Source organism: Ictidomys tridecemlineatus, chromosome 7 (genome assembly GCF_052094955.1).
Source record: "Ictidomys tridecemlineatus isolate mIctTri1 chromosome 7, mIctTri1.hap1, whole genome shotgun sequence".
Lineage (NCBI taxonomy): Eukaryota > Metazoa > Chordata > Mammalia > Rodentia > Sciuridae > Ictidomys > Ictidomys tridecemlineatus.
Genome location: NC_135483.1, coordinates 91,007,582 through 91,021,709, shown reverse-complemented (window position 1 = coordinate 91,021,709; position 14,128 = coordinate 91,007,582). Strand labels below are relative to the sequence as shown.

The following is a 14,128-nucleotide window of genomic DNA, read 5'->3' as shown; positions in this document are numbered from 1 at the left end:
AGTGATTGAGCATATTGATGTGGCCGGTGATGACCCCCCTCGTCTCCCAGTTGGGGTGACTCAGAGCCCTTACCTTCTGATTACATGGTTGGTCTTTCTGGTGACCATCACCCACCTGAGTCAGCTCATCTTTTAGTAGACACTCAGGTTTGATCCATGGGGCTCATGATAAGACATTCCTGTCACTCAGGAAATTCCAATGATGTAGTCTTCCTCACAGGAACCAGCCAAAGGCCAGTTAAATTCCTTACTCTACAGTATGTGTGTTACTTGTGAGACGACAAGATTCAAGACTGGGAAGGGGGCTCAGCTCTTTTCTGGTCTTGGTGCTGTTGCTCTTTCCCAGTGTCGGGCAGTAGCAACATGTCATTAGCCTTAGTGGTCCTAGCTCTCCTTTCTTTAGAACAGCTTTATTTAGTTGCATTGTAATTAAACTGTCTTGGGGGATTTTGTAGTGACCTTCTATTAAATAAGCCAAATACAGCATTTCTGAGCACGAGTCTTTTGAAATGTGTTTTTGAAACTTCTTTGCCGTGCCATATGATTACAAGAAGTTGCTAGCTGGCCATAGCTATCTTTCTGGCTCCCAGAGGTACCCTTCCCAGTAAGTGCATTCCAGATCTGGATGACATGGAATGCTGCCTTAGGGGATGGACAGACGACCTCTCTGCTTCCTCCATCCTGCATTCTTGCCCGCTGAAGGCCTGAGATCAGGTGCTCTTGCAGCTTGGGGTCAGATCTTTTCTCCCTGCAAACTCAGTAGTTCTTGATTCCATCTATTCTTTGATGTCTGTAGCAAGTGTGGCTTCTGTAGTCCATCTCTTAGAGTCTTTTTCTTTCTGTGCTACTCCAGGTTGCCCACTTAGGTGAATTTCACAGTACCGTTTGGCCCCTGCAATTACAAACTGAGTATTTTTAGAGATATTTTCATTTTAAGATATTGTTGTCCCCGTTCCCTGACAACACTCCATCCCCAACTTTTGTGGTCTAGCATTACCCAGAAGGGTGTAGGAACATCTGGTTAGGGCCTTAGAGGCTGAAGTACCTGAACTTAATACAAAGCTTGCAGGAAGCTTTTGTGTGTGTGTGTGTGTGTGTGTGTGTGTGTGTGTACATGCGTGCGCATGCTAGCACAGGCATGCACTTCTAAATCTTTGTGTGTGAAGTTGTAATAAGATGTGTAATATAAGCTTTACCATTTTCGAATGTATAGTGGTGTTAAGTCCATTCACATTGCTGTTAAGTCCATTCACATTGCTGTGCAATCATGGGTCACCATGTTCACTTCCAGGTCTTTTTCCTCTTCCTATACTTAAACTCCATACCCGTCACACAGTTCCTTATCCTCCCTCCCCTCAGCCCTGCCACTGTCATTCTACTTTGGGTTTCTGTGAATTTGATGACTCCAGGCCCCTCATGTAAGTGGAATCCTTTTCTTTTTCTTTTCTTTTTTTCTTTTTCTTTTTTTTTTTTTTTTTTTTTTTGTGGTGCTGGGGATTGAACCCAGGGCCTTGTGCATGTGAATCAAGCACTCTACCAACTGAGCTATATCCCCAGCCCCAATTGGCTTCTTTCACCTGGCCTAGTCTCTTCAAGCTTCATCTGTGTTGCAGAATGTGTCAGAAATTCTCTCCGTTTTAAGTTTGAATAACATTCCTGTGTATGTAAACACTGCATCTTGGTTTCTGTTTGTTTTTTGAGACAGGGCCTCACTGTGTCACCAAGGCTGCCCTCGAACTCCTGGGCTCACTCCATCCTCCCGCCTCAACCTGCCAAGTAGCTGGGACCACAGGCGTGCTCCAGCGTACCCGGCTCCTACTGCGTCCTATTCACCCACTCATCATTAGATGTGTGCTTGGATTTCTCCCACCTTTTGGATATGGCGGATAGTGCTACTGTGAGCTTTGGTGTGTAAGTATCTATTCAGGTCCTTACTTGGAGTTCTTTGGGGAATTTCTGGATTCTATCATTTTTTTTTTTTTTTTAACACAAGAAAGTGAAAAAAATATCCACTTTTTATGCGATTAGTCTGACTTGGCAAATAGTTCCTTGCCAGAGTGATAATAAACTCGGGTCACTTTCTGATGAGTGAGCTGACAGGAAGTTAGGAGCACACTGTTGTTATAGGTTGTTCATTGCCTAAGGGACCACCCCACAAATGGTGATGCTGAGCATGTAAATAAAGGCTCGGGTGTGACTGGCCAGATGTATTTCCAGCTATCCCTCTGCTCATCATTAATCTGATACCCACATCCTTCATTGAGGTAGACGGTTTGCTGTGTGGTTGTATGACACATTTATTAAGAGCCTGGACTCTGGGATCAGACGACCTGGTTCTACACCCCAGCAGCTCCATTTACCAGCTGGAGAAATTACCTCACCTCATCACATCTCAGTTTCTCTATTGATATGATGGGGTTAGGAAGATAGTCCTACTTTAAACTCATAAGCCACTCTCAATAATGCCTGGTTCACCGTAGGTGCACAGTTAATATATTTTTCAGCAGTACTAATTATTAATATCGGATTTGAAATAATTTTTTAAAATTAACAATAAAATGTAGATTGCAGACACTGTGACAGTGTGAAGTATCTAAGTATTCTTTTGTCTTGCTATTGGGGAACCCAAAGTGGTTCAACTTTTCTGAAAGCAATGTAGGAATGTTAATACTCCAGGATCCTAAAAATATTCTTGTTTATCAGGTATTCTTTTATTCTAAGGAAATATGTTAAGTTACAAAAGGTAAAAGTGGAATACAGCTTATTGTGTCATTTTTATAAGATAGAAAAACTGAAACTAAATGACTAGCAGTGTGGGGTTATTTAAGTAAAACATGATATGTGTGTATGCAATGGAGTACTCCTTAGATTTTCAACTGTGGTCATAATATATTATCATGAAAAAGTGTTCAAAATGTATTATGAGCTGGGTGTGGTGGTGCACACCTGTAGTCTCTGCTGTTGGGAGGCCAAGGCAGGAGGATCCTGAGTTCAAAGCCAGCCTCAGCAATAGCGAGGCACTGAGCAACTCACTGAGACCCTGTCTCTAAATAAAATGCAAAAGAGGGCTGGGGATGTGGCTCAGTGGTTGAATACCCCTGAGGTCAATCCCTGGTATCCCCCCCCCCCCCAAAAAAAAAATATATATAAAAGCAGCTGCAAGAAATCAGGTGCAATATTTTTGTGATATATGTGTGTAAATAATATACTGCAAAAGGACATGTTTGTGTATAACACACACATCATCTTTTCCTATATATGGAGATAAATTTTTTTGTATATGGAGATACATATTTCATATCTGTGAAGAGAGATTGTTCATACTAAACTCTTGCCAGTTGATAGCTGCAGGAGGTGGAATGATAACTGCTTTCTAAAATCTCTTTGTGTTTTTCCAGTATTTATCAAATTTTGGCATTGAACAAGTATTATGTTTCTGTCAGAGAGGGGAAAAAAAAAAAAGCACTAACTTGACTTGCAAAAAGAAGATGCTGTCTGGGTATCTGAGGTTCCAAGACAGCAGTCCTCCAGGGAGAACCCAGCAGAGGCGCCTGACTTACAGTCTTACAGAGGTTTCCAGCACCCAGGAATGGACTCTCATCTCCCACCAGGGCTGGCCATATACCTGGGCTGTGGTGGACATGCCTCAGGAGCCCTCTACAGAGTCTTAGCCTGATGACAGGGAGCCCTTTCAACTCTGGCTTCAGGGACTCCAGGACAGGCTTCTCTCTCTTACGTGCCTTAGTCCTTGTGGTTTCTGGAAAACTTTCTGGAAGACTTCCTGACTGGGGCCCTGCAGGGTGTACAGAGAGTGTTTAATCAGTCGTGATGAAAGCCAGCTTCTGCTGGATCCCATTTTTGGATCCCACTTTCCCATCTCGTGAAATGTCCCTGGCATGCCTAACGCAGACATTTATGTCCTTGTAGTTTTCTGCATAAAATTTTCTAAGGGTAAAAATAAACTTGCTTTCTGTTCAGAATTGATCTTGAGCAATACATCTTCCGCTGGACATGGGCGCCAGATGGTGTTGCACCTCCTGCTGGGCTGATGAACAGGCCTTGGCTACAAACACCTTGAATTGCTCTTGAATCTTTCTGTGCACCTTCAACGTGAAACTCTGCCAATGGCAATTTGCATTTGTTTCTTTTTCCTTCCCTCTTTTGATTTGAGGAAGGAGAAAGAAGTGACACTTTTTGGAATAATTGTCTATAAGTTGGATTTGTTTTATTGTTGGTGTTATGAATATGTGTCCCTAAATAACTGCGTTATGCCAACTTCTGAGAAGAGTAAATTTTGTCTGAGTTGTCCACAGGATAGCTTGAAAACCCATCTCTGCCTCTGTGTTAGATGTAGCAGGATGCTAATAGGTAGTAGTTTGAGGAAGGCTAGAAGAAAATAGTGCACCACTTATTTTATGGTGTTCCATGTGCATTCTTGATTGTTCTGGCTGCAATCTTAGGCAGAGACAAGGAGGCAGGTAGTAGAGAATGTTACATCTAAGTCCATCCACTAATCCAGCAGTGGCTTGAAAATAAGATGTCTGTCCTTGCACTCAGCAGTAGTAATAAAGGTTTGACTCAATCTGATTTTTTTTTTACATTAATGATATTATGATTTGGATGTGAGATGTCCCCCAAAAGCTCATGAGTGAGACAATGCAAGAAGATTTAGTGGAGAAATGATTGGGTTGTGAGAGCCTTAACCTAATTAGTGAATTAATCCCCTGATGGGATGTCTTGAGTGGCAACTGAAGGCAGTTAGAGAGTGGCTAGAGGAGGTAGGGGCATGAATTTGGGATATATTTGTATCTGGTGAGTGGAGTCTCTCTCTCTCTTCTTCCTAATCATCATGTGAGCTGCTTCCCTCTGCCACACTCTTGCACCTTGAGCCCTGAGGAATGGAATCTGCTGTCTATGGACTGAGACCTCTAGAACCTCGAGCTCCCAAATAAACTTTTCCTCTTCTTCAATTATTCTGGTCAGGTCTTTTAGTCACAGCAATGAAAAAATGGACTAAGGAACATACTATGAAATAAATGAGGGGGGCTATCTAGAATCTAAGAGTTTTGGTCTTGCCGCTGTGTATTCTCTCTCTCTCTCTCTCTCTCTCTCTCTCTCTCTCTCTCTGGACACCTAAATACCTCTGGGTACAGAGAGTACAGTCCTGCCTCAACCCTTGGGGTAGATTCTGAAGTCTCACATCCCTCACCAGGCTTTCCTGCAGAAAGAGTAAGATCAGAGACCAGTTCTTTAGATCTGCCCTCACTGTGTACACTGGTGAAGGCCTAGGTGGAGTATCTTCCATGTGTATTTATGTTTCTATTTCATGCTGTCTAGTATTTTTGTGGTTCAGATGGCCCATGCCACCACAAGAACCTCACTCCTGGAAATAAGTTGGGTGTTATTTACCAGTATAGGTGGAGTATCTTTTCTTCTAAATGCTTGGAACAGGAATGTTGCAGATTTGGGAAAATTGGCATATGCATAATGAGATATCTTGGGGCTGAGACCCCATGAAATTCATTTGTGTTTCATGTACCCCTTATACACATAGCCTGAAGGTAGTTTCATACAATATTTTTGGTGTGTCCGCACTTAGGCTGCAACCTCTCATGTGAGGTAAGGTATGGAAATTTCCTCTTGCAGCACTTCAGTATTCGAAGCATTTCAGATTTTGGAACATTTTAGATTTTGAGATTAGAGATGCTTAATCAATATACAGTCTCTTGTCTGTGGGCTGAGTGGGTTGTTCAAGCTCTTGATGTCCAGCAATATTAACAGTGGGTGTGAGGGTCACATTTTATTTTCATGGCCTCCAATCTCATTTGTGCCCCAGAACACAGTGGGATCATGCATAATCGAGGTTATTAGCCTCTAGGACAGAAACACGCTTTGGAATGTTGTTTTAAACACTTTGGATTTCTTCAGGGTTCCTGAAGCATCATTCATCTCTCACCTACCCAAGAGGGTGACTTGAATCAGAATTAGCAGCTACTGTGTAAGACTTGACTCCTTATTAGTCATCCACAAACTTAAAATCCTTCTACGTTTTTCCACTTGAATTTGAGAAGGAGTTTTAAGTATGAATTTTCTGTTTGGGAAAAGAATTTATCTTTTCTAAGGTCCTTTCATCTTTCGATTTTAGTCTGTATAACAGTTCTTCTTCTTCTTTTTTTTTTTTTTCTTAGTTGTACTGGGGATTAAACCCAGGGCTTCTGATGTGCTGCTAGCCACATGGTCTACCACTGAGCTACTTTCTCGGCCCTGTTTTCTTTTGGTTTTTAAAGATGGGATTGCCCAAGTTGATCAAGTTGACTTTGACCTTGGGATCCTCCTGCCTCAACCTCCTGAGTAGCTGTGATTATAGGCACGCACCGCACCACCACACCCAGCCAGTTCTTACTTTTTTTATCCTCTGAAGTTGGAGTATAATTTGCTAGAAGTTATGCTAGAAATTACAGAGGGAAGAAAGATCTAAGAAATGACCCAATAATACCCTGTTCTTATCTCCCTAAGGGGAGGTAGCACGTGGTTGGTAATTCATGTAGTTCTGTTACCTTCACCAAGCTTCTTGTAGAATGGGTTTCCTTTAGCCTTACTCTGGTAGGCATTTTTGTGCTCCCTTCATTCTGCATTAAGTACAAGTGAATCCCATAGTAAGGTTTGCCTAGAGCCTTCGTAGGCATGATTTCTGTTTGGTGCCTGCTGTGTTTGCATGTTCATGGGTGTTTGTGTCTGTAAATTTTGGGAGAAAGTTTTGAACGGCTGGATGATCTCATTTCTGACAAATATTATTTAACTGTGATGGTTATGGTAGGAAGTAGACTTTATTCTGGGTACTGGGCTGCAAAAGCCAGGATGACCAGTGAGTCTGAGCTTTGCAGTGCCTGTAAACTGACCAGTTCTCCAGCTGGTCAGTTAATATATCTGAGCATCTGGAACAAATGGCCTTAAAACTCCCTTCACTTTTAAAATGCTGTGAGCCTAAGAATTCTACAGGTATGCCACTATATTGGAGGAATTCTAGGGTAAAAAAGTTTATATAATCCTCACTGACTTAAAGATAACTTTTCCCAATTTATCATTTGATGTGGCCCCCTGTAGCCTCATGTTCATGGATTTAGGGGGGAGTTGAATTTTCCTTTTGGCTATATTGTTGCTTATTTCACTTTTTTTGATAGACATTTATTTAGGCCTTGTATAAGCAAATAACCAGAGGTAGAAATTTCGGTTGAGCATAGAATAGGTCCAGATATGTGATCCAGGACCTATTCTTCATATACAAAAAACATTTTTTTCCCGTTATCATTGAAAAGATTATAAGCTGTTGCTTCTGGTATTCCGACACTAACACAGTGTGTGTGTATGTGTGCAGAGTTTGTTTTTCGTCTTTAGAGCTTAAGGGTAAAATAAATCTATATGGTATCCAAGGGAGCTTTTTATGATATTGTTTAATATGTCTGTTTAACATTCTATTCAATGTAGGATATGCTTTCAAAGCAAAGTGATCATTTAAAATATGACAACTCAGATTTCTTGGTGAACTAGTTAATTATTTTTCTGTCAGATGCAAAATTGTTTTTCCATTAGGTACAGCTTGTAACAAATGATAGATGAAGCTCCTGTCATGGATCTGTGAAACCACCTTTATACCTCAAAGGCTGTTTCTCCTATGGTAATAGACTAAGTTGTAATAGTTTAATAGGAGCATGTGTGTTTGAGTGTTTATAAGATTTCTTGAAGTTAATAGACTCTGCCTTTGAATATTCAACTACTTCAAAAATGACCCTTAAGATAAAGTTAATAGCCTGACATAGTGGAGCACATCTATTTTCCCAGCTACCAAGAGGCTGAGGCAGGAGGATCTCAAGTTAGAAGCCAGCCTTAGGAATTTAGTGCGTCAAAATAAAAAACGAGGGCTTGGAATGTAGCCCAGTGATAAAGAATCCCTGGTTTCAATCCCCAGTACCCGCCTAAAAAAATAACACAATTCAATTTCATTCATTAGTTATTAGTTCACCAAATGTTTATTGAAATCTTACTGTGCCAGGAACTGAGATTCATATGGTTAGGTGGGGGTTGGGGTCTGTGATACAAAAATGAGTAATCAGTTCTTGCCATTAAGAATGTTACAGACGAGCCAGGCCACATGCCTATAATTGCAGCAACTCAGAATACCAGGAGGATTGCAAGTTTAAGGCTTCAGCAATTTAGCAAGACCCCGTTTCAAAAAATACAAAGAGCGGGTGTATGGCTCAATGGTAGACTGTTGCTTAACTTGATCCTCAGTATCTCTCTCTCTCTCTCTCTCTCTCTCTCTCTCTCTCTCTCTCTCTCTCTCTCTCTCTCTCTCACACACACACACACACACACACACACACACACACAACACACACACAACACACACACACCTACCTCAATTGTAAAGCTCTTGCCTAGCATGCATGAGGTCTTGGGTTTGAGCTCCAGCACCACAAACAACAACAACAACAATAACAGCAAAAAACCTCTTAAGAACTGTTGGGTTAACAGGCATATATACCACAATATGCTTCAATCCCCCCTTCCCACCTTTGTTCTCCAGAGTGTTCCAAGCCCTTAGGAGTTGGAACATTTTTACATTTGAATTTGACCATGATATTGAGGGATTCTTCTGTCTCAGGCCTTCCATGCAGAAGGAACAGCATTGATGTTATTAGTTTGGTGTTGCTAGTCTTGTTCCAGAAATTGCAAATAATCTATTTGAGAAGACTGGTAGAAAATGTACTTGAAAGATGGATTGAGTCATTGCTTGGCCATAAGAGTAAAGCTCATCTTTTTGTGTTTAACAATTAAAATAGGAAGGTTGGAATCGAGGAAAAAGGAAATTTTTTCCCCCTGTTACGGGGGATTGAACTCAGGGGTGCTTAACCACTGAACCATACCACCAGCCCTAATATATATTTATTTAGAAGATGGGGTCTCCCTGAGTTGCTTAGGGCCTTGCCAAGTTGCTGAGACTGACCTTGAACTTATGATCCTCCTGCCTCAGCTGCCCAAACTGCTGAGATTACAGGCTTGCGCCATTTTGCCCAGCTTAAGCAGAGATTGTTGAGTTTCTTGGTATAATTTTCTGTCCTTCAGAATGGAAGGTGATAATTCTGCCCTGGGACTGGCTGAGGAAAAGAAGGAAGGAAGAGCTCACTTTTTACCCGTTAGTTCAGAGCCTGTGTTAGGATTGCTGGCTGTGCTGATCTAAGAGAAAATCCAAACAATAAGGACATAAGTGGAGATTAGTTTCCTTTTCTGATAATGTCAGCTAGAATGGCACTTCCATTCTGCTGAAATGTTTAGGGGTTCGAGATCCTTCCAACTATTGCTCTGACATTCTTCTTGCCATCTTCCTCTTTAGTGTGGCCTAAGATGAGGGAGAAAAAAGGGTGAAAGGGCAGAGATGAGGGCCCAAAAGTTGCACGTTTCTTCTACTCCTGTGTGATTGGACATAGTTTCAGTCCATTGTCACTTGACTACAAGACATGCTTATATTCTGTGTAGCCTGTTTCTCTGATGAATTCCTGATTCCATGGGAGAAGGAGAGAATGGCTTTGGGGAACAGTAGCAGTCCAACACAAACCCATTTGGGCCTCATCAACTGAAATACAGGCTATTGGTAACTGGATGTAAAAGGTTCTTGGAGCTCTGAGTAGCCAAAAGGGCAGCCACAGCCCATATTCTTAGGGTTCTTCATCTTGAACAATGAAATGAATTTTATGTAAGTTCTGTCCACTTCTCCTGATTTGCTGGCCCTAGCTGCCTTCAGTGAACTTGGCCATCACAATTTACATGCACTGCCGAATGTGTGCACTTGCTCTCAAGTTCTGCCCAGCTCTGCAGATTGCCAGCATTTTGACCCAGCATTTTTCAGAACTACCAAGCAACTGACAGCCATGCCCAGGAAGTTGGCTGCATGACATCTTTTGCTCTGGAACCCTGCTGGATCTGAGGCTTGGCTGTCTTGGACCATCTGGACCCCATCCAGGGTGGCTGAGTTAATAAGATCTTTGGAGGCATTTCAGTACAAAGCAACTTCAGCTTGGAGTTCCCTTGGTGTTAGTGAAGCACAGTCAACCCACACTTTCCATGTTTCTTCTTACGGCAGCTTCTAGGCCTGCCTACTGGTCAAAATTCCTTGGAGAAGAAGCAGGTTAAATTTGAGGGTTCCTGCGATCTACCATAGCAGACCAGCTAAGGCAGGTACTCAGAGAGGGGCCAGGGAATGGGGTACTGTTGGGGTTAAAAGATGAACCAGATTTGGGAACCACTGCTTTGCCATCTTCCTCTAACTACTTAAAACTTGGCCACCTAGTCATGGTTTCTCTTCAATTTGGGGGTTTGTATGACAGCTTAACTTGTAAATGTTAGGTATTGGGCTTTTTTTTATCTGACACTCGGCAAGTATTAAAGACACAAATTTATTTTCTAAGTGAATGGCATTTGTGTGTAGCTCCACAGCTCCTTTGAAATGTTTTCTTGTGGCATATTAAGTTGTCTTAAAACATTTTGGTTAACAGAAGGTAAAAATTAGCACGCCAGGAAATGTTGCATGTGTAACCATTTCAGAGAAATTAAATACTTTCATATCTTCCAAAATGGGTGATAGATTTGAAAGTAAACATGACTCCATTGTGGAGTTCTTACGCTAAAGCTGCTATTTCTTGGGGAGATCCATCCTGTATAATTTGCCTAAATTTTTTTTAGAGTACTATCTTCCCTTTCTTTCTTGATTGCACATTTTCACCTTTGCCACTTGCACCCCTTGTAAGAGGCCAGTGTGTTTTCTGTGAACTGATATGACTCAGAAGCATGCATGGCCCAGGAGATAAGAGCTGGGACCTTGGAGGGAGTCAGGTCAGAGTAGTAAAAGCTTTGTGACTGCTCGGTAACTGGAAGCTGCTCTCCTTTTTATGCCACCTATAGACTGTTGGTAAGTTCTCTGGTGGGAACTGGTGTTTTAGGGATGGCTGTAACTACATTTTACTTACTTGCTTCGGGCCCCCTCCCCCCCAAAAAAACAAAAAAACAATAGTTTTACCTAGTTCTGCCATTGGTTGTGGGGATGGAGCATTAAATCCCTGTTTAGAGAAGCAATGAGTTTTGCCCTATTCGCCACCTATAATGTCAACATTAGGCAACTTTCCTGAACTGATCGTTCTAATACTCAGTTTGTGGTTTTGTTTCTCTGTTGGTAATCTTCTTTTTAGGGTTCACCCCAAATCCTTTGCCTTTTCTTCTTTTATTATTTGAGACTTGGATTTGGGTGAGGTTCTCTAAAAATCCTCTGCTTGGGAATGCCTCTGCCCACTGGCTAGTATCCACTGTTGCTCTTCAGTTCTGCTGGTGTGTGAGGGATGCAGGTATCCATTGGTTACCAATGGGATGCTGTGTGTGTGGAGGTGGTGCAGATGGTCGAAATGAAATGCAGCTGCCCAAGAGGAGCTTCCGTGTTCCAACAAAAATGCCAGCCATGAACAACGGGAGTCTTGCAACCGTTAATTAGAAGTACATTTTGAGGACTCCTTTTTCTTTCTCAGGCCAACTTTTTTGATTAAGAACTTAGAAAACTTTATTAGTTGCAAAGAACTCTTTGGGCACTGTTCACAGGGACACAGCTGTTCCTCCTGGATAATGACAGCTATTGCCAGTCAGTGGCCCTACTGGTCTCTTTTTCTTTTCTCTATTCAGCCTCCAAGTGACCTCCACCCACCAAGTGAGATCAGATAAATCCAGATTTAGGGCAGGATTAGTGTCTTTGAACATAAACTCTTTTAGCATTAGCTTTTCTCTATTTATTTATTCAAGAAACAATTGAGCTGTACTGTGCTCTAGTCCCTGTTGTAGTCACCAAGGATGTACTGAATAAAACGGATGAGTTCTCTGTCTTCTTGGAGTTTCTGTTCTGTTAAACAAAACGAGCAAGATAGATTTAGACAGTTGTTAGGCTGTGAAGGGAATGAGGGCTCTCATGTCCATAAGACGATGGGGCATAGCCTGGCCTCCTGCACGCATGTGGGTTGTGACTTGGGAATGAGGGGACAGCAGTGGAAAGGACTGGCCAGACACAGGAGGAAGCGTCGGGTGAGGCAGGTGAAGCAGGAGGTCAAATCATGACAGCTACACTTGGCCAGTGTCAGAAATTGTAACTGTCCCTGCAGCAGGCTGGGGAATTGCTAGAATACAGAAAAAGCCTAGTCAGGCTGTGTAAATGGGCCTCACATTTTCAGTGACAGTATTCGGAGTGACCTACTGGTAGGTGGACTTCAGAGCTCTAAGTGCTAGGCTGTAAATCGTATTTTCTGCTTAGAAATGACATGTCCTCCCAACTTCAGTCTTCAGCACCTGCATAGATGGACCCCACAGGGTCAAGACCTCTATCTGCCAGGACAGAAGCTGTATGCAGGATTATCCTGACTGGTGATGGTGGGATGGAAGGAAGGTCCCTGCACTGTCTGTCCCTGTGTTACTATTGCTGAGTGTCTCTTCTTAATCCTCGCTGGTGTGATGGGAGGAAATGAAAATTGAGTGAGGCATACCTGGAGCAAATTACTGTTCTTATGCCCAGGACTCTGACCCTCTCTCTGTCCTTCCCTTTACCTTTTTCCCATTTAGGGCAGTGCCTAGAGTTTTCTATAATCTTCTCTGCTCTTGTAAATCATTACCAGAGTTCAAAAAGACTTAAAGTCGTTTTAATGTAGCTTAATAAAATGCACACTTCTGGACTTTGAGTCTGCACAGTGCCTGGATTCTCTAAAAGGCACCCCCCCCACACACACACTTTTTTTTTTTTGATACTGGGGATTGAACCCAGCAGCATTTTGGCACTAAATTATGCCCCAGCCCTTTATATATATATATTTTTTATTTTGAGTCAATTTCTTGCTAAGTTGCTTAGGAGGGCCTTGCTAAGTTGCCCAGGCTGGCATTGGACTTGAAATCCTCCTGTCTCAGTCTCCCAAGTCAGTGGGATTACGAGTGTTTGCCCCTGCACGTGGCTAAAAGGCACTTTTGATTTTGAACACATGCACACAAAAGTGGGTTTGTATTTCCATGTTGGGGAGCTTATGATCTTGTTTTAATGAACTTGGCTACCTCTGTTAATGCCCCCCCCCCAGGTGCTTGATCTTGCTCCTAGGGCTGTTTGCTAAAAAATGGAGAGAATATGTGGTCTTTGGGCTCTCAAGGCTTCTTTGGTCTAGTTGAGGCAAATTGGCCTGTGAGCCAGTATACACAATCATGTATTAAATGATAATGTAAAGTAATGTCAGTGAGAACACACAAAAAAGTCTTCTGAGAACACAGCTTTCTTGGAGCTGGTGGGGTTGGGGTGGAATATTGTAATCCTCTCTTAGACTTTGGCTCTAATAAGCAGATTATTTTCCTCTTTCCCTTCTACTTGAAAAGCCTCCTTCTTTCTACATTCTTTTATATTGGGGAGCCAGCAGATGGAGAAAAAAAAAAAAAAACCTAACAAACTGAAATGCTGTGCAGGACTGGGATAGGGTTGAGCTGTCAGGTGGCCCCTTGGCAGTGACAGAGGCCCCTCCGAAGTCTGCATTTTTCCTAGTGTCAGGTCACCCTGGGACAGCTCCAGACAGGGTGGAACAGGTTTTCTGATTTGTCTTCAGAGCCTTTTCTCCTTTTGCCTTCAGGGTGACCCGTGCTTGTCAGATCCCCCAGGAGGGTGTTATCCTCAAGTGAGGTAACAGTTGCACAATGCTAATGAGAATGCAGTCTGGTGGCTTGAGGTGGCCTTGGTGGCCGCCAGGCACCCATATCTTTATCAGCCCTGACATGCTGCTCAGAAGGCCATACTCCCCATGCTAAGTGCTGCTTTTAAAAAAATATTTTCTTTTTTTATGAGAACAGTAATTACCTGCCCCTCCCCAGGTTGCTGATAAGCTGTCAGGCTTGGAGGGCTCTGTGCTGATGTGTGGCTGGCTCCCAGTAGGGTATGCCACCAGTGTTTGGCATGGTCACTAGATTATTTTTCTTTCTGCAATTTCTTATTTAATAGTCAGCTCATACTAATGAATACATGCAATGCCGTTCATACCAGGATTGTGGTTATTATTGAATGCCCTTGAAACTATTT

The 14,128-nt window shown here is 42.4% G+C and overlaps 1 protein-coding gene across 7 annotated transcripts in view; it reads left to right on the top strand.

Moving 5' to 3' along the window:
* Positions 1-14,128, top strand: part of Mgat5 (alpha-1,6-mannosylglycoprotein 6-beta-N-acetylglucosaminyltransferase) — a 328,673-nt gene that overhangs the window by 62,281 nt on the left and 252,264 nt on the right. For 2 of the 7 annotated variants that reach the window (XM_078017215.1, XM_078017214.1), the window contains exon 2: positions 1,702-1,907. The exons of 2 other annotated variants lie outside the window; for them this stretch is intronic. The gene's annotated coding sequence lies outside the window, so the exon portion shown is untranslated. Of the gene's footprint in view, positions 1-1,701; positions 1,912-14,128 lie in introns of all 7 variants that reach the window. 3 more of the 7 variants (XM_021722215.3, XM_040294083.2, XM_005315937.5) reach the window with 2 other exon arrangements.